This window comes from Delphinus delphis, chromosome 15 (assembly GCF_949987515.2).
Source record: "Delphinus delphis chromosome 15, mDelDel1.2, whole genome shotgun sequence".
Lineage (NCBI taxonomy): Eukaryota > Metazoa > Chordata > Mammalia > Artiodactyla > Delphinidae > Delphinus > Delphinus delphis.
In genome coordinates this window covers 78055351-78069395 of record NC_082697.1, presented here as the reverse complement: position 1 = coordinate 78069395, position 14045 = coordinate 78055351, and positions in this window count along the sequence as shown.

The window sequence follows — 14045 nt, the reverse complement described above, 5'->3', positions numbered from 1 at the left end:
TGAAGTCTCATTTCTCGTTTTTTTCATTTTCCCCCCCTACCATGGTGTACATTACATCCCCATGACTTATTTATTTTATAACTGGGAGTTTGTACTTTTGGACCACCTTCACCCATTTCACCCATCCTCCACTCCCTGCCTCTGCCAACTACCAATCTATCTGTATCTGTAAGGATTTTTTATTTTTTTAAATTTATTTTTGGCTGCGTTGGTCTTTGTTGCTACGCATGGGCTTTCTCTAGTTGCTGCGAGCGGGGGCTACTCTTCGTTTTGGCGCATGGGCCTCTCTTATTGAGGAGCACGGGTTCTAGGTGCAAGGACTCAGTAGTTGTGGCTCGCGGGCTCTAGAGCACAGGCTCAGTAATTGCAGCGCACAGGCTTAGTTGCTCCGCAGCATGTGGGATCTTCTCGGACCAGGGCTCGAACCCATGTCCCTTGCATTGGCAGGCGGATTCATAACCACTGTGCCACCAGGGAAGTCCCAGTTTTTTGTTGTTTTATTTGTTATTTTGTTTTTTAGATTCCACATATAAGTGAAATCATATGGTATTTGTCTTTCTCTGATTTACTTCACTTAGTGTAATACCCTCTAAGTCCATCCATGTTGTCACAAATGGCAAGATTTCATTCTTTTTTGTGGCTGAGTGATATTCTGTTGTGTGGGTATATATAGACCACATCTTCTTTTTTTTTTTTTTTTTTTTTGCGGTACGTGGGCCTCTCACTGTTGTGGCCTCTCCCGTTGCGGAGCACAGGCCCCGGACGCGCAGGCTCAGCAGCCATGGCTCACGGGCCCAGCCGCTCCGCGGCATGTGGGATCTTCCCGGACCAGGGCACAAACCCGTGTCCCCTGCATCGGCAGGCGGACTCTCAACCACTGCGCCACCAGGGAAGCCCAGACTATATCTTCTTTATCCATTCATCCATCCAGGGACACTTAGGTTGCTCCCATGTCTTGGCTATTGCAAATAATGCTGTAGTGAATACAGAGGTACAGATACCTTTTCAAGGTCGTGTTTTTGTTTCCTTCCAATAAATACCCTAAAGTGGAATTGCTGGATCATATGGTAGTTCTATTTCTAATTTTTAGGAACCTCCATACTGTTTTCCAGAGTCGCTATGCTAATTTACATTCCCACCAACAGTGCACAAGGGTTATCTTTTCTCCACATCCTTGCCAGCATTTATTATTTGTTGTCTTTTTGATAACAGCCGTTCTAACAGGTGTGAGGTGGTATCTCATTGTGGTTTTGATTTGCATTTCCCTGATGATCAGTGATTTTGAGCACCTTTTCATGTACCTATTGGCCATGTGCACCTCTTCTTTGGGAAAGTGTCTATTGAGATCCTCTGCCCTTTTTTTTTTTTTCCGGAGTATAGTTGATTTACAATGTTGTGTTAGTTTCAGGTGTACAGCAAAGTGAATCAGTTATATATATATATCCATTCTTTTTCAGATTCTTTTCCCGTATAGGTTATTATAGAATATTGAGTAGAGTTCCCCCTGCTATACAGTAGGTCCTTGTTAGTTGCCTATTTTATATATAGTACTGTGTCTATGTTAATCCCAATCTCCTAATTTATCACTTCCCCCCATGTTTCCCCTTTGGTAACCATAAGTTTGATTTCGAGATCTGAGAGTCTGTTTCTGTTTTGTAAAAAAGTTCATTTGTATCATTGTTTTGTTAGATGCCACATATAAGTGATATCATATGATATTTGTCTTTCCCTTTCTGACTTACTTCCTCTGCCCATTGTTTGCCTTTTGCTCTTGCGTTGTGTGAGTTCATTATACATCTTGGATATTAACCCCTTATCAGCTATGTGATTTGCATATATTTTCTCCCATTCGGTAGTTTGTTGAAGCCTCATTTTTTGGGGGGGGAGGTCTCTGACCCTTTCTCCTTCTCCAAGAGCTTGCCCTGCTCTGCTGTCAGCCAGCCCTGCAGCTGCAGGCTGCTTTTTTTTTTTTTTTTTTTGGCCATGCCACTCGGCTTGCAGGATCTTAGTTCCCCGACCAGGGATCGAGCCCATGCCTGCAGCAGTGAAAGTGCAGAGTCCTAAGCACTGGGCCGCCAGGGAGTACCCCAGGCTGCTTCTGCTCCCTTTGCTTCTGCCTCCTTCCTTCTCTCTCTCTGCTTTGCTACTAACCCCACCTCCTTTCAGAGGAGGTGTTTCTAAGGACTCTGGGAGGCTCACACTCTTGCCTCATCCCCTGAGGGACTTCCTGCTCTCCAGACCTCAGACATCCTCAGGGCCTAAGCACCTGGTTCCCTGGATCCCAATGAAGAGAATGGCTTGAAGTGAATCTGGAAAATGGGCAGAGACTGCAGAGGTTGGGGGAGTTACCTGCTGTGTCTTCAGTAGATTTGTGAACCTCTTGAGTTGGCTGTCGGGACCAGGAGGTGAAAGGGACCAGAAAGCATCCTCTCGAAAGGTCATAAGCCCATTGGAGTGACAATTCATTGGCTTATTTAGTGATGAAACAAACACTCATGAAGCATCTTTGCCAAGACCTCGTGCCTCCTGCCTGTGATGGACAAGAAGCAAGTCAACAGCCGACATGTAACTACAAGACCAGAGCTGTGAAGGAAATGGACAAGGTGTAGGAACCAAGGCTGGGGTCGGCCAGGGAAGAGACGAGGATGAAATTGAGTCTTTAAAGGTCAGTAGGAGTCAGCCAAGCAAAGAACAGGAGGAAGACAAACATCTCCAGAGAGAGGGAGCAGGGTATGGGGGCCCTAAGTTGGGGACTGGGGAAGAAGTGGACTTCTTTCTGTGGAGGTGACGAGTGGTGGGTGAAGGGGAGAGAGCCATGGGATGCAGCTGGAGAAGCAAGACTTCATCCGCAGTGTCCTGGCCACTGCCAAAGAGTTTTATTTAGTCATGGGAGCAACACGCTCCAATTTATGCTTCTTCAGAACTCACTCTGGTTGCTCTGTGGAGAATGTAAAGAACTCCAACAACTCAACGGAAAACACACACGGGCTTCCCTGGTGGCACAGTGGTTTAGAGTCCGCCTGCCGATGCAGGGGACACGGGTTCGTGCCCCTGTCCGGGAAGATCCCACATGCTGCGGAGTGGCTGGGCCCGTGAGCCATGGCCGCTGAGCCTGCGCGTCCGGAGCCTGTGCTCCGCAACGGGAGAGTCCACAACAGTGAGAGGCCCACGTACGGCAAAAAAAAAAAAAAAAAGAAAGAACAAAAACACACACAACCGAAGTAAAAAATGGGCAAAAGACTTGAGTGGATATTTCTCCAAAGAAGATATACAAATGGCCAATCAATTAATGAAAAGATGCTTAACATCATTAGTCATTAGGGAAATGCAAATCAAAACCACGATGAGGGGGACTTCCCTGGCGGTCCAGTGGTTAAGACTCTGCGCTCCCAGTGCAAGGGATACAGGTTCGATCCCTGGTCGGGGAACTAAAATCCCACATGCCACACAGCGTGGCCAAAAATAAAAAAAAAAAAAAAACCAAAAAAACCCCACAATGAGGTACCACCTACTAGGATGTCTATGATAAAAAAGAAAACAGAAAATAGCAAGGGTTGGAGAGGATGTGGAGAAACTGGAAACTTCCTGCATTGCTGGTGGGAATGTGAAATGGTGCAGCCTCTGTGGGAAAGCATCTGGCAGTTTTCCAAAAAGTTAAACATGGAATTATATGACCAGTGTGATATTGTGATATGATAAATATATATTTTGGTCTTCACCTGTTTTCCCGGTACCAACTCCAAAAACTGTCAGGATTTCCTAAGTGATAAGAGCAACAGAGGTGTCTTTTGTTATTCATAACAAGCCCTTCAAACACACCTGAGTTTATGTTAATGCGGTGACTTTTGGACCGCCCCTAAGGAAGGAGGCTGGTTGCCAGGTGAATCAGCCTTATAGTTAGAGAGTTGGAACTTTCAGCCCCACCCCCTGAACTCTGAGGAGGGAAAGGGGGCTAGATTCAATTACTCACCAATGGCCAATGATTTAATCAGTCTTGCCTAAGTAATGAAGCCTTCATAAAAATCCCTACGGTACGGGTTCAGAGAGCTTCCAAGTGGATGAACCAGAACGCCTCCGTGTGCCAGGAGGGTGGCGCACCTCAAACTCCACTGGGACAGGAGTCCCTGTGCTCTGTACCCTTGTGGACCTGGCCCTATGTACCTCTTCATCTGGCTGTTCATTCATATCCTTTAACATCCTTTGTAATAAACTGGAAATCTAGTAAGGAAATTGTTAACCTGATTCTGTGAGCCACTCTAGCAAATGACTGAACCCAAGAAGGGAGTCATGGAAACCTCTAATTTATCACCAGCCCTTCAGAAGCTCAGGTGACAACCTGGATTTAGGATTGGCATCCAAAGTGGGGTCAGTCTTGTGGAATTGAGCCCTTAACCTGTGGGATCTGATGCTATCTCCAGGTAGATAGCATTAAAATTGAGTTAAATTATAGACCCACTAAGCTGGTGTCTGAAAATTGGTTGGTGTGGGAAAAACCCCACACATTTGGTGACCAGAAATGCAGAATGTTGTAATAGAGGAGAAACACAGGAGATTTTCATTTTCGCCTAGCAATTCCACGCTAAGGCGTTACCCTAGGGAATTGAAAGCAGGGACTCAAATAGGTATTTGTGTACCAATGTTCATTGCAACATTATTCACAATAGCCAAAAGGTGGAAACAACCCGAAGTCCACCAACAGATGAACTGATAAGCAAAATGCAGTGTATCCATACAATGGAATATGATGTAGCCACAAAAAGGAATGAAGTTCTGATACCTGCTACAACAGGGATGAACCGTGAAAACATGCTGAGTGAAAGAAGCCAGGCACAAAAGGGCAACTAGTGTACGGCTCTATTTCTATAAGGTATTTGGACAGGCAAATTCACAGAGACAGAAAGGAGATTCGAGGTTACCAGGGGCTAGGAGGGGAGGGGAAAGAGTGGGGAAGGATTATTCTTTCTTTCTATTTTTTTTTTTTTGGCTGCACCACACAACTGTGGCATCTTAGTTCCCTGACCAGGGATCGAACCTGGGCCCTCGGCAATGAAAGCACAGAGTCCTACCGCTGGACGTCCAGGGAATTCCCTGGGGAATGATTATTTAATGGGTACAGAGTTTCTGTTTGGGATGATGCAAACGTTCTGGCAATAGTGGTGATGGTTACACATCGTTGTGAGTGTACTGAATGAGTGTTATATATTTGTGAGTAGTGAGTGTTATATATTTTTTACCATGATTAAAAACATAATTTTTTTAAGCATTCTGACTGCTGTGTGGAGGACAGTGGTGGCATCTAGATGACCTCTCTAGTCATTGAAATCAAATTCTCTCCTTCCGTTTTTCCCACCATCCATCCATGCTGGAAAAAGCACGTAGTATCGACCAGAGCATCCTCAGCCTGCCATTCAAAGACTTCCTGGCCCACCCAGGTGATCGGAAGCCCCTTGGACACTTATAGGTGGGCATCTGGGAGACCCAAGCTTGTCTTGATCCAACCCAACCCAGCTGGTCCAGGGAAAGCAAGTCCCTCCAGAGCATCTTGAAACTACACCACTGTAGAGAAATTTTGAAGGTAGGGGTACCCCCTTCCAGGGCCCGAGAATGGGCTCTTGTCTAACACTTGGAAATGAATTGTCCAAGGAGACACACGTGCTGACAAAGAAGAGACTTTATTGGGAAGGGCGCCTGGGCGGAGAGCAGCAGGGTCAGGGAACCCAGGGGAACCGCTCTGCCACGTGGCTTACGGTCTCGGGTTTTATGGTAACTGGGTTGTCTCTGGCCAATCACTCTGACTCAGGGTCCTTCCTGGTGGCGTGCACATCACTCAGCCAGGGTGGATTTCAGTGAGAAGGATTCTGGGAGGTTGGTAGGACATATGGACTAGCGTCTCCTCTCTCCTTTTGACCTTTCCCGAATTCTTCTGGTTGGTGGTAGCTTGTTAGTTCCGCATTCCTTACCAGGACCTCCTGTTGCAAGTGACTACTATCTTGCCTGGCCAGGGTGGGCGGTTTCCGTCAGTGGTTCCCCTAACAGAGAGAGTAGCCCCAGAGGGCTTTGTGCCAATGATGGCCGTGCCAGTGCTGAGTACTCTAAGTGCCATGACAGGCGATGCTTCCCAGAGGCAGTCCCTGCAGTGGCCATAGGCACCAGGAAGAGGGCAGGTTCAGGGCCCAGTGGGGGCTGAGTCACTCTCCATCTGGAGGGAGGAGGAAATTCCGTCTTTCGGGATCACGGGGATCCTTTTTTGTGACCGTATCTTGCACATACCAACTGCTGGCCAGTTGCTCAAGGGGCCGGGAATCCCACTCCTCTCCCAGGCCTGAGTCTGACACACGGAGGGGTTTCTCAGAACCAGTGTGATGAATGGACGGGTGCTGAGGCCACAGACGCCAGCCTGGGAGCCCAGGGAGGCCCAGCCCCTGCCCAGGGTGACCAACAGCAAGTTGGTGGCTGAGTAAGGATTGGACCCGGGTGCCCCCTCCCAGACTGAGCCTCTCTCTGTCTCGTCCCCCCCCCCCCGGGGGGGGAGGTCTCTCCAACCCCAGACCCTGAGGAGGGGCAGCTGTGGAGTCGCACACATGCTCTTTTCACCTGTTTTTTTATGGGTTTCTTTTCTTTTGTTCTCTTTCTGGGAAATCTGATTTGAACTTTGAAAGCCGAGGATCGGGTTGCCAGATTTAGCAAATAAAAATACAGGATGCGCCGTTAAATGTGATTTTCAGATCAACACCAAATAATTCTTTAGGATATGTATATCCCATGCAATATTTGACACAGAACTTACACTAAAAGTAATTATTTGGTGTTGATCTGAAATTCAAATTTCTGTATTTTTCTGGCAACCTCCCCTAGAAGCTAGACTCTGTTATCTGCAGAGAAAAGGCGGCCTTTGAGCGGGGGAGGATGGAGGAAGAAACAAAGCGATCAGGCCTGGTCCAGGAAAATGGTGGCCTCTCTCCACCGACTCCCCCAGAACCTAGCTGGGCCCCGCCAAGTGGAGCTGCCATTCCTTCCACGGTGCACCTCTGAAGAATCCCAGAGGCTCTCTGTTTGCTCCCGGCCTGTCCGCCTTTCTCAGCACAGAAGCAATCCAGACACCCGCTGCAAGACGTCGAGAGACAAATGAGGAAGCTGCTCAGACAGCCGGAGGGGACAGGAAGCTTCTGGCGGCCTCGAGAGAGGAAACTGGAGCAGGGAGGCAGCGCCGGGGGAGGTGGGGCCAGGACAGCAGCACTGCGGCCCTCACCCCGACCCCCTGGTGCCACAGAGAGAGGGCCATGACGGCTCCAGAAAGTGAAGAATCACTGGAAAGCCCAAGCACAGTCAGCTGCACAGTTTTGTTTGTGATTTGGTCCAGACACCTGGCTCCTGTGTGCCACAGCCCTGCTCAGCTGCATGGACGGCGGCGGGATCCAGCCCCAAGGCCAGGCCTCCAGAGCAGGCAAGGTAACTGAGCCCTGCTCCTGAAAGCCAGGACCGCTGGGGAGCCTGGGGCCCGCGCTACAGGCCACAGCCGTGCTAGGCCACAGGTCAGGACCCCTGCCTTGTGTTGTCCGCTGATCCCGGGCCCCAGCTACCCCTGGCCGCTCTCCTTCTCTGCCAGGCTGCACCTGACCCTGGAGCCTCCTGTCTCCGGGCGGGGTTCTGATGATCTCCTGGGTGCCTGCCTCGTTAGGCTGCCAGTGCTAGGGCCCCACCCTCCACGCCAAGGCCTGCGGAACACTCTGAATCTGGTGGTGTTGGCTCAAACTGGAGAGCTCTTCCGAATCTTCCATTTCCTCAGTCTCCCCACGCCTGGCTCCACGACACTCTCTGTAGTACCTGCCCAGTCACTGGGGCCCAGCTTGCCTTGAACCTGAGCTGGCTGAGTGATAACAGGTAATTCCAAGAAGGTGTTGTACCCTTTTTCTTTCTTCCTCTCTCCCTTTTTATTCTGTTGTTTTGTTTTTGTTTTCGTTTGGCCACACCACGCATCATGCAGGATCTTAGTTCCCCAAGCAGGGATTGAACCCGTGCCCCCTGCAGCGGAAGCTCAGAGTCTTAACCACTGGACCGCCAGGGAAGTCCCTTCCTCTCTTTTTTTTGTAAGGTGGGACACTATTGTATTTTATCACGAAATTAACGAACATTTCCTGTACCAATGTCAACAACATAGAGTACAAACGGAAACTTAATAATCTCGACTTTGCCTCCAAGTTTATCCGTTGCTATTAACTGTCAATGTTCATGGTGACATGTGTATCCTTCAACATCTTTATGCTGGTATAATTCATCACACACATACATCCACTGGTAATTTTTCTCCCTTTCTTTTTCCTTTAAATGAAAATGGATCCTACGGTAATCAGGAGTGCATGCGGCACCTAAATGGTGGCTTAAGTAAGAAATGTGTTTTGTTAGCTGATGTGGGCTGCTGCCGCCACTCAGGCACACATCTCTTTATGTTTCCCCATCCTGAAAGTGTGACTTTGGTCCCCTGGTCACAAGACGGCTCTGCCTTGCATTCGCTGAGTCCATGTTCCAGGCAGACAGAGAAGGAAGGCAAAAGATAACAGGCATATACCAGCTGACTCTGATTAAAAGTATAATAACGTGCTACAAGAAAAACAATATTTTCCCCAGAGGTTCCTTCCTGTAGATTTCTGCTTATAGATCTCATTAGCCAGAAATATGTCATGTGGTCATGCCTAGCTGCAAGGGAAGCTGAGAAATCAAGATTGATTGATCGATTGATTGATTGATTTTAGAATTTTTGATGTGGACCATTTTTAAAGTCTTTATTGAATTTCTTACAATATTGCTTTTGTTTTATGTTTTGGTTTTTTGGCTGTGAGGATGTGCTATCTTAGCTCCCCAACCAGGGATCAAACCCGTACCCCCTGCACTGGAAGGGGGAGTCTTAACCACTGGACCGCCAGGGAAGTCCCAAGGTTTATTTTTTAAGCTGGGTACATGGCCTGTGAATAAGGAAGAAGGGGAGTACAGGTATTGGGGAGACACATCCAGCAATGCCTACTATAGATACCATACCAATAACTCAGCAACTCTTTTTCTCCGCACTTGATGTATCATGAATCTTTTCGGATTCCTATCAAAAGCTGTACAATCATCCTACAGAATAGTACCACCATAATTTATAATTATACCGAATCATTTTCCAAAACAAAGCCAGTGGCAATAAACGTCCTTGTAGATGCATCCTTTACTGCCGGTTGCTTCTGTCTCTGAAGTTTAGATTTACCCAGAGTGGCTTACTGCATGAACGAGGGGCATCTATTGCTTTTATCAATTGCTGTGAACCAATTACCCTGACATTTCATAGCTTAAAATAACAAACATTTATTATCTAATATTGATTCTGAGGGTCAGGAATCTAAGAGCAGCTTAGATGGGTGGTTTTGGATCAGAGTTTCCTAGGAAGTTGCACTCAAGCTGTGGGTTGGGCTGCAGTCATCTAAGGGTTCAGTTGGGGCAGGAGAATATGCTCCAAGCTTACTCACATGGCTGCTGGCAAACCTCAGTTTCTTTTCCTTTTTTTTTAAATATATTTATTTTTGGCTGTGTTGGGTCTTCATTGCTGTGCACAGGCTTTCTCTAGTTGCGGCGAGCAGGGACTACTCTTCATTGCACCGTGCAGGCTTCTCATTGCGGTGGCTTCTCTTGTGGCAGAGCACGGGCTCTAGGCGCACAGGCTTCAGTAGCTGTGGCTCTCAGGCTCAATAGTTGTGGCTCGTGGGCTCTAGAGTGCAGGCCCAGTAGTTGTGGCGCATGGGCTTAGCTGCTCTGCGGCATGTGGGATCTTCCCGGACCAGGGCTCGAACCTGTTTCCCCTGGATTGGCAGGTGGATTCTTAACCACTGTGCCACCAGGGAAACCCAAACCTCAGTTTCTTGATGGTTGTTGGACAGCAGCTTCAGTTTCCCAGCACATAGGCCTCACCTTAGGACTGCTGACAACGTGGCACCATGCTTCCCCCAGAAAGAGTGATTCAAGAGAGAAAATGAGCACCAAAGACAGAAGCTTCAGACTTTTTAATCCCCTGAGATCATCACTTCTGCCTTCTGCTGCTGATCACACAGCACACCTAGTACAACTTAAGAGGACAACACAGGGTGTGAATCCCTGGAGGCAGGGAACGTTGGGGTCCATGTTCCCCCAGTGGCTGGCTACCAACTTATCTGTTTTTTCTCTTGTTGCTTTAGTTGTCATATCTAAGAAACCACTGCCTAATCCGAGGTCACAAAGATTTACCCTCTTCTGAGACTGAGTTTTAAGCTCTTACATTTAGGTTGATGTCCCATTTTGAGTTAATTTTTGTACATGGTGTGAAATAGGCATCTAATTTCATTCTTTTGCATGTATATATAAAACTCTACCAGGGCTTCCCTGGTGGCGCAGTGGTTGAGAGTCCGCCTGCCGATGCAGGGAACACGGGTTTGTGCCCCGGTCCGGGAAGATCCCACGTGCTGCGGAGCGGCTGGGCCCGTGAGCCATGGCCACTGAGCCTGTGCGTCCGGAGCCTGTGCTCCGCAATGGGAGAGGCCACAATAGTGAGAGGCCTGTGTACAGCAAAAAAAAAACAAACAAAAACAAAACTCTACCAGTCCCATTTGTTGACAGGACAATTTTTTCCCCATTGATTGGTCTTGGCACACTTGTCAAAGATCGATTGACTAGAAGTGAGAGTTTATTTCTGGGCTGTCAATGCTGTCCCACTGATACAGATATCTCTCCTCATGCCAGTACTGCACTCTATTACAGAAGTTTTGAAATCAGGAAGTAGTGAGTCCTCCAACTTTGTTCTCGTTTTTCAAGATTGTTTTGGCTATTCTGGGTCTTTTATATTTCCATATAAATCTTAGGATCAGCTTCTTAATTTCTGCTCAAAAAAGCTAGTTAGGATTTTGATAGGGATCACTTGGAATCTATAAATCAATTTGGGGAGTATTATCATCTTAATAACATTGTCTTCTAATCCATGAACATGGGATGTCTTTACATTAATTGAGGTCTTCCTTAATTTCTTTTTTTAATTAATTAAGTTATTTATAACTTTATTTATTTACTTTTGGCTGCGTTGGGTCTTTGTTGCTGTGCACGGGCTTTCTCTAGTTGCGGTGAGTGGGGGCTGGTCTTCGTTGTAGCGTGTGGGCTTCTCATTGCAGTGGCTTCTCTTGTTGCAGAGCACGGGCTCTAGGCCTGTGGGCTTCAGTAACTGTGGTACTCAGGCTCAGTAGTTGTGGCTCGCGGGCTCTAAAGCGCAGGCTCAGTAGTTGTGGTGCACAGGCTTTCTTGCTCTGCAGCATGTGGGATCTTCCCCCATGCAAGGCTGGACCAGGGCTTAAACCCATGTCCCCTGCATTGGCAAGCAGACTCTTAAGCACTGTGCCACCAGGGAAGTCCCATTCCTTAATTTCTTTGATGATGTTTTATAGTCTTCAGTGTACAAATCTTACATTACTTTTTAAACTGTTATTCCTAAATATTGTATTATTTTTGAGTTTGTTATAAGTAGAATTCTTTTTTTTTCACATCTTTATTGGAGTATAAATGCTTTACAATGTTGTGTTAGTTTCTTCTGTACAACAAAGTGAATCCGCTATATGTATACATATATCCCCATATCACCTCCCTCCCACCCTCCCTATCCCATCCCTCTAGGTTGTCACAAAGCATCGAGTTGATCTCCTTGTGCTATGCAGCAGCTTCCCACTAGCCCTCTATCTTACATTTGGTAGTGTATATATGTTAGTTCTACTCTCTCACTTCATCCCAGCTTCCCCCTCCCCTGCTGTGCCCTCAAGTCCATTCTCTATGTCTGCGTCTTTATTCCTGCCCTGCCACTAGGTTCATCAGTAACACTTTTTAAAATTCCATATATGTGTGTTAGCGTTATAAGCAGAATTCTTTTCTTAATACCGTTTCTGGATTGAAATGCAATTGATGTTTTTTGTATACTGGTCTTGTATCCTACAACCTTGCTAAGTTCATTCATTTGCTCTAATAGTTTGTGTGTGTGTGTGTAATGGCTTCCTTAGGTTTTATATATACATGATCATGTCATCTGCAAGTAGAAGTAATTTAGTTCTTTCATTCTGACCTGGAAGCCTTTTATTTCTTCTTCTTGCTTAATTGTCCTGGCTTGAACGTCCAGTACAAAGTTGAACAGCGGGACTTCCCTGGTGGTCCAGTGTGTACGACTCTGAACACCCAATGCAGGGGGCCCAGTTCGATCCCTGGGCGGGGCATCCCAGATGCATGCCGCAACTAAGAGTTCGCATGCCACAACTAAAGATCCCACATGCCACAACTAAGAAACGGCACACCCAAAATAAATTAATTAGTTAATTAACGAAAAAACAACCAAAGTTGAATAGCAATGGTGAGAATTGCCGTCGTCATCTTGTTCCTGATTTTAGCTTTTTAGTCTCTGACTATTAAGTGTGATGTTAGCTGTGGGGGGTTTTGTAGATGTTCTTTATCAGGTTGTGAACCATAACTTACACTTAAATGGTAATTTTCATATAAAGTCATTGGTACAGTGTTTGGCACGGAGTAAGCCATGAAGAATGTTGGTTATCATTCTCATCATCAGCATCTAGTTAACTATCCTCCTACTGTGGGACATTTAGATATTTCCTCTATTTGACCATTATAGATAACCCAGCAATGAACATCTGTGCTGATCCCTCTGCCCTTTAAAAACCAAATAATATTTCACAATATATGTAAGTCAAATCATGATGCTGCACACCTTAAACTTATACAGTGCTCTACGTCAATTATATCTCAGTAAAACTGCGAAAAAAACAGTAGCCCCCAAATCTTAAATACTATATCACATTGGCTTCAACTTCACCCACAAAGGTTAAGAATATAGCAATTCTACCAATGCTCTAACAGTAATATCTTCAAATCTTCTCCATAACTGTTATGGGTTGAATTGTGTCCTCCCAAAAAAGATATGTTGAAATCTTCATCCCTAGTACCTTAGAATGTGACCTTATTGGGAAATAGGGTCATCACAGAGGTAATTAAGTTAAAATGATGTCATTAGGGTTGGCCCTAATTCAGTATGACTAATGTCCTTATAAAAAGCGGAAATTTGGACACAGAAACAGACAAGCACAGGGGAGGACAATGTGAAGAGACACAGGGAGAATGCCACGTGAAAGCAAAGGAATTCCAAAGACCACTGGTAAACCACAGGAAGCTAGGAGAGAGACCTGTAACAGATGCTCCCTCCTCACCCTCAGAAGGAACCAACTCTGCTGACACCTTGATCTTGGACTTCTAGCCTCCAGAACTGAGACAATAAATTTCTGATATTTTTATTTTTAGTTTATGGTATTTTATCACGGCAGCCCTAGGAAATTAACTAAAACAGAGGGGAATATGGAGATATGGGGAGGCAACTGGAGGTATCTGCAGCTCAGGGTCTGGAAAGGAAGCGTTTCTTCCCACGCTGGGCTTCTGACCCAGATGCGTTACCATCATGTGCACAGGTTCTGTTCTGGGCTGCGTGTTAGCTGATGTCAACTTTGCGTGCCTGATGGGACTTCCCTGGTGGCGCAGTAGATAATACTTCGTGATCCCAATGCAGGGGGCCCGGGTTCGATCCCTGGTCAAGGAACTAGAGCCCACACACATGCCACAACTAAGAGTTTGCATGCCACAACTAAGGAGGCCGCCTGCCACAAGTAAGACTCAATGCAACAAAACAAACAAATAAATAAATATTTAAAAAAAAAAAGAACTTTGTGTGCCTGAGGCTGCCTGGAGCTTGCCCTCTCCTAAGCCTGGTGTAATGTATACAAGTTAGAACTAGACTTGGAATGGGGGGCTAGAACATGCCCGGGCAGGGGAGAGAGAGCTCCGGCCCCAGCGCACACACACTCCCTCAGAGATCACCATTGTGACAATATTTGTGTGGAAAATGAGCTTTTAAACGTCTCACTTGTGCACACCTGCATTCACCAAACACAACTGAGCACTGCTTGACTCACTTTGTTCTAAATGGAAGAATCAGAGATGCAAAAGGC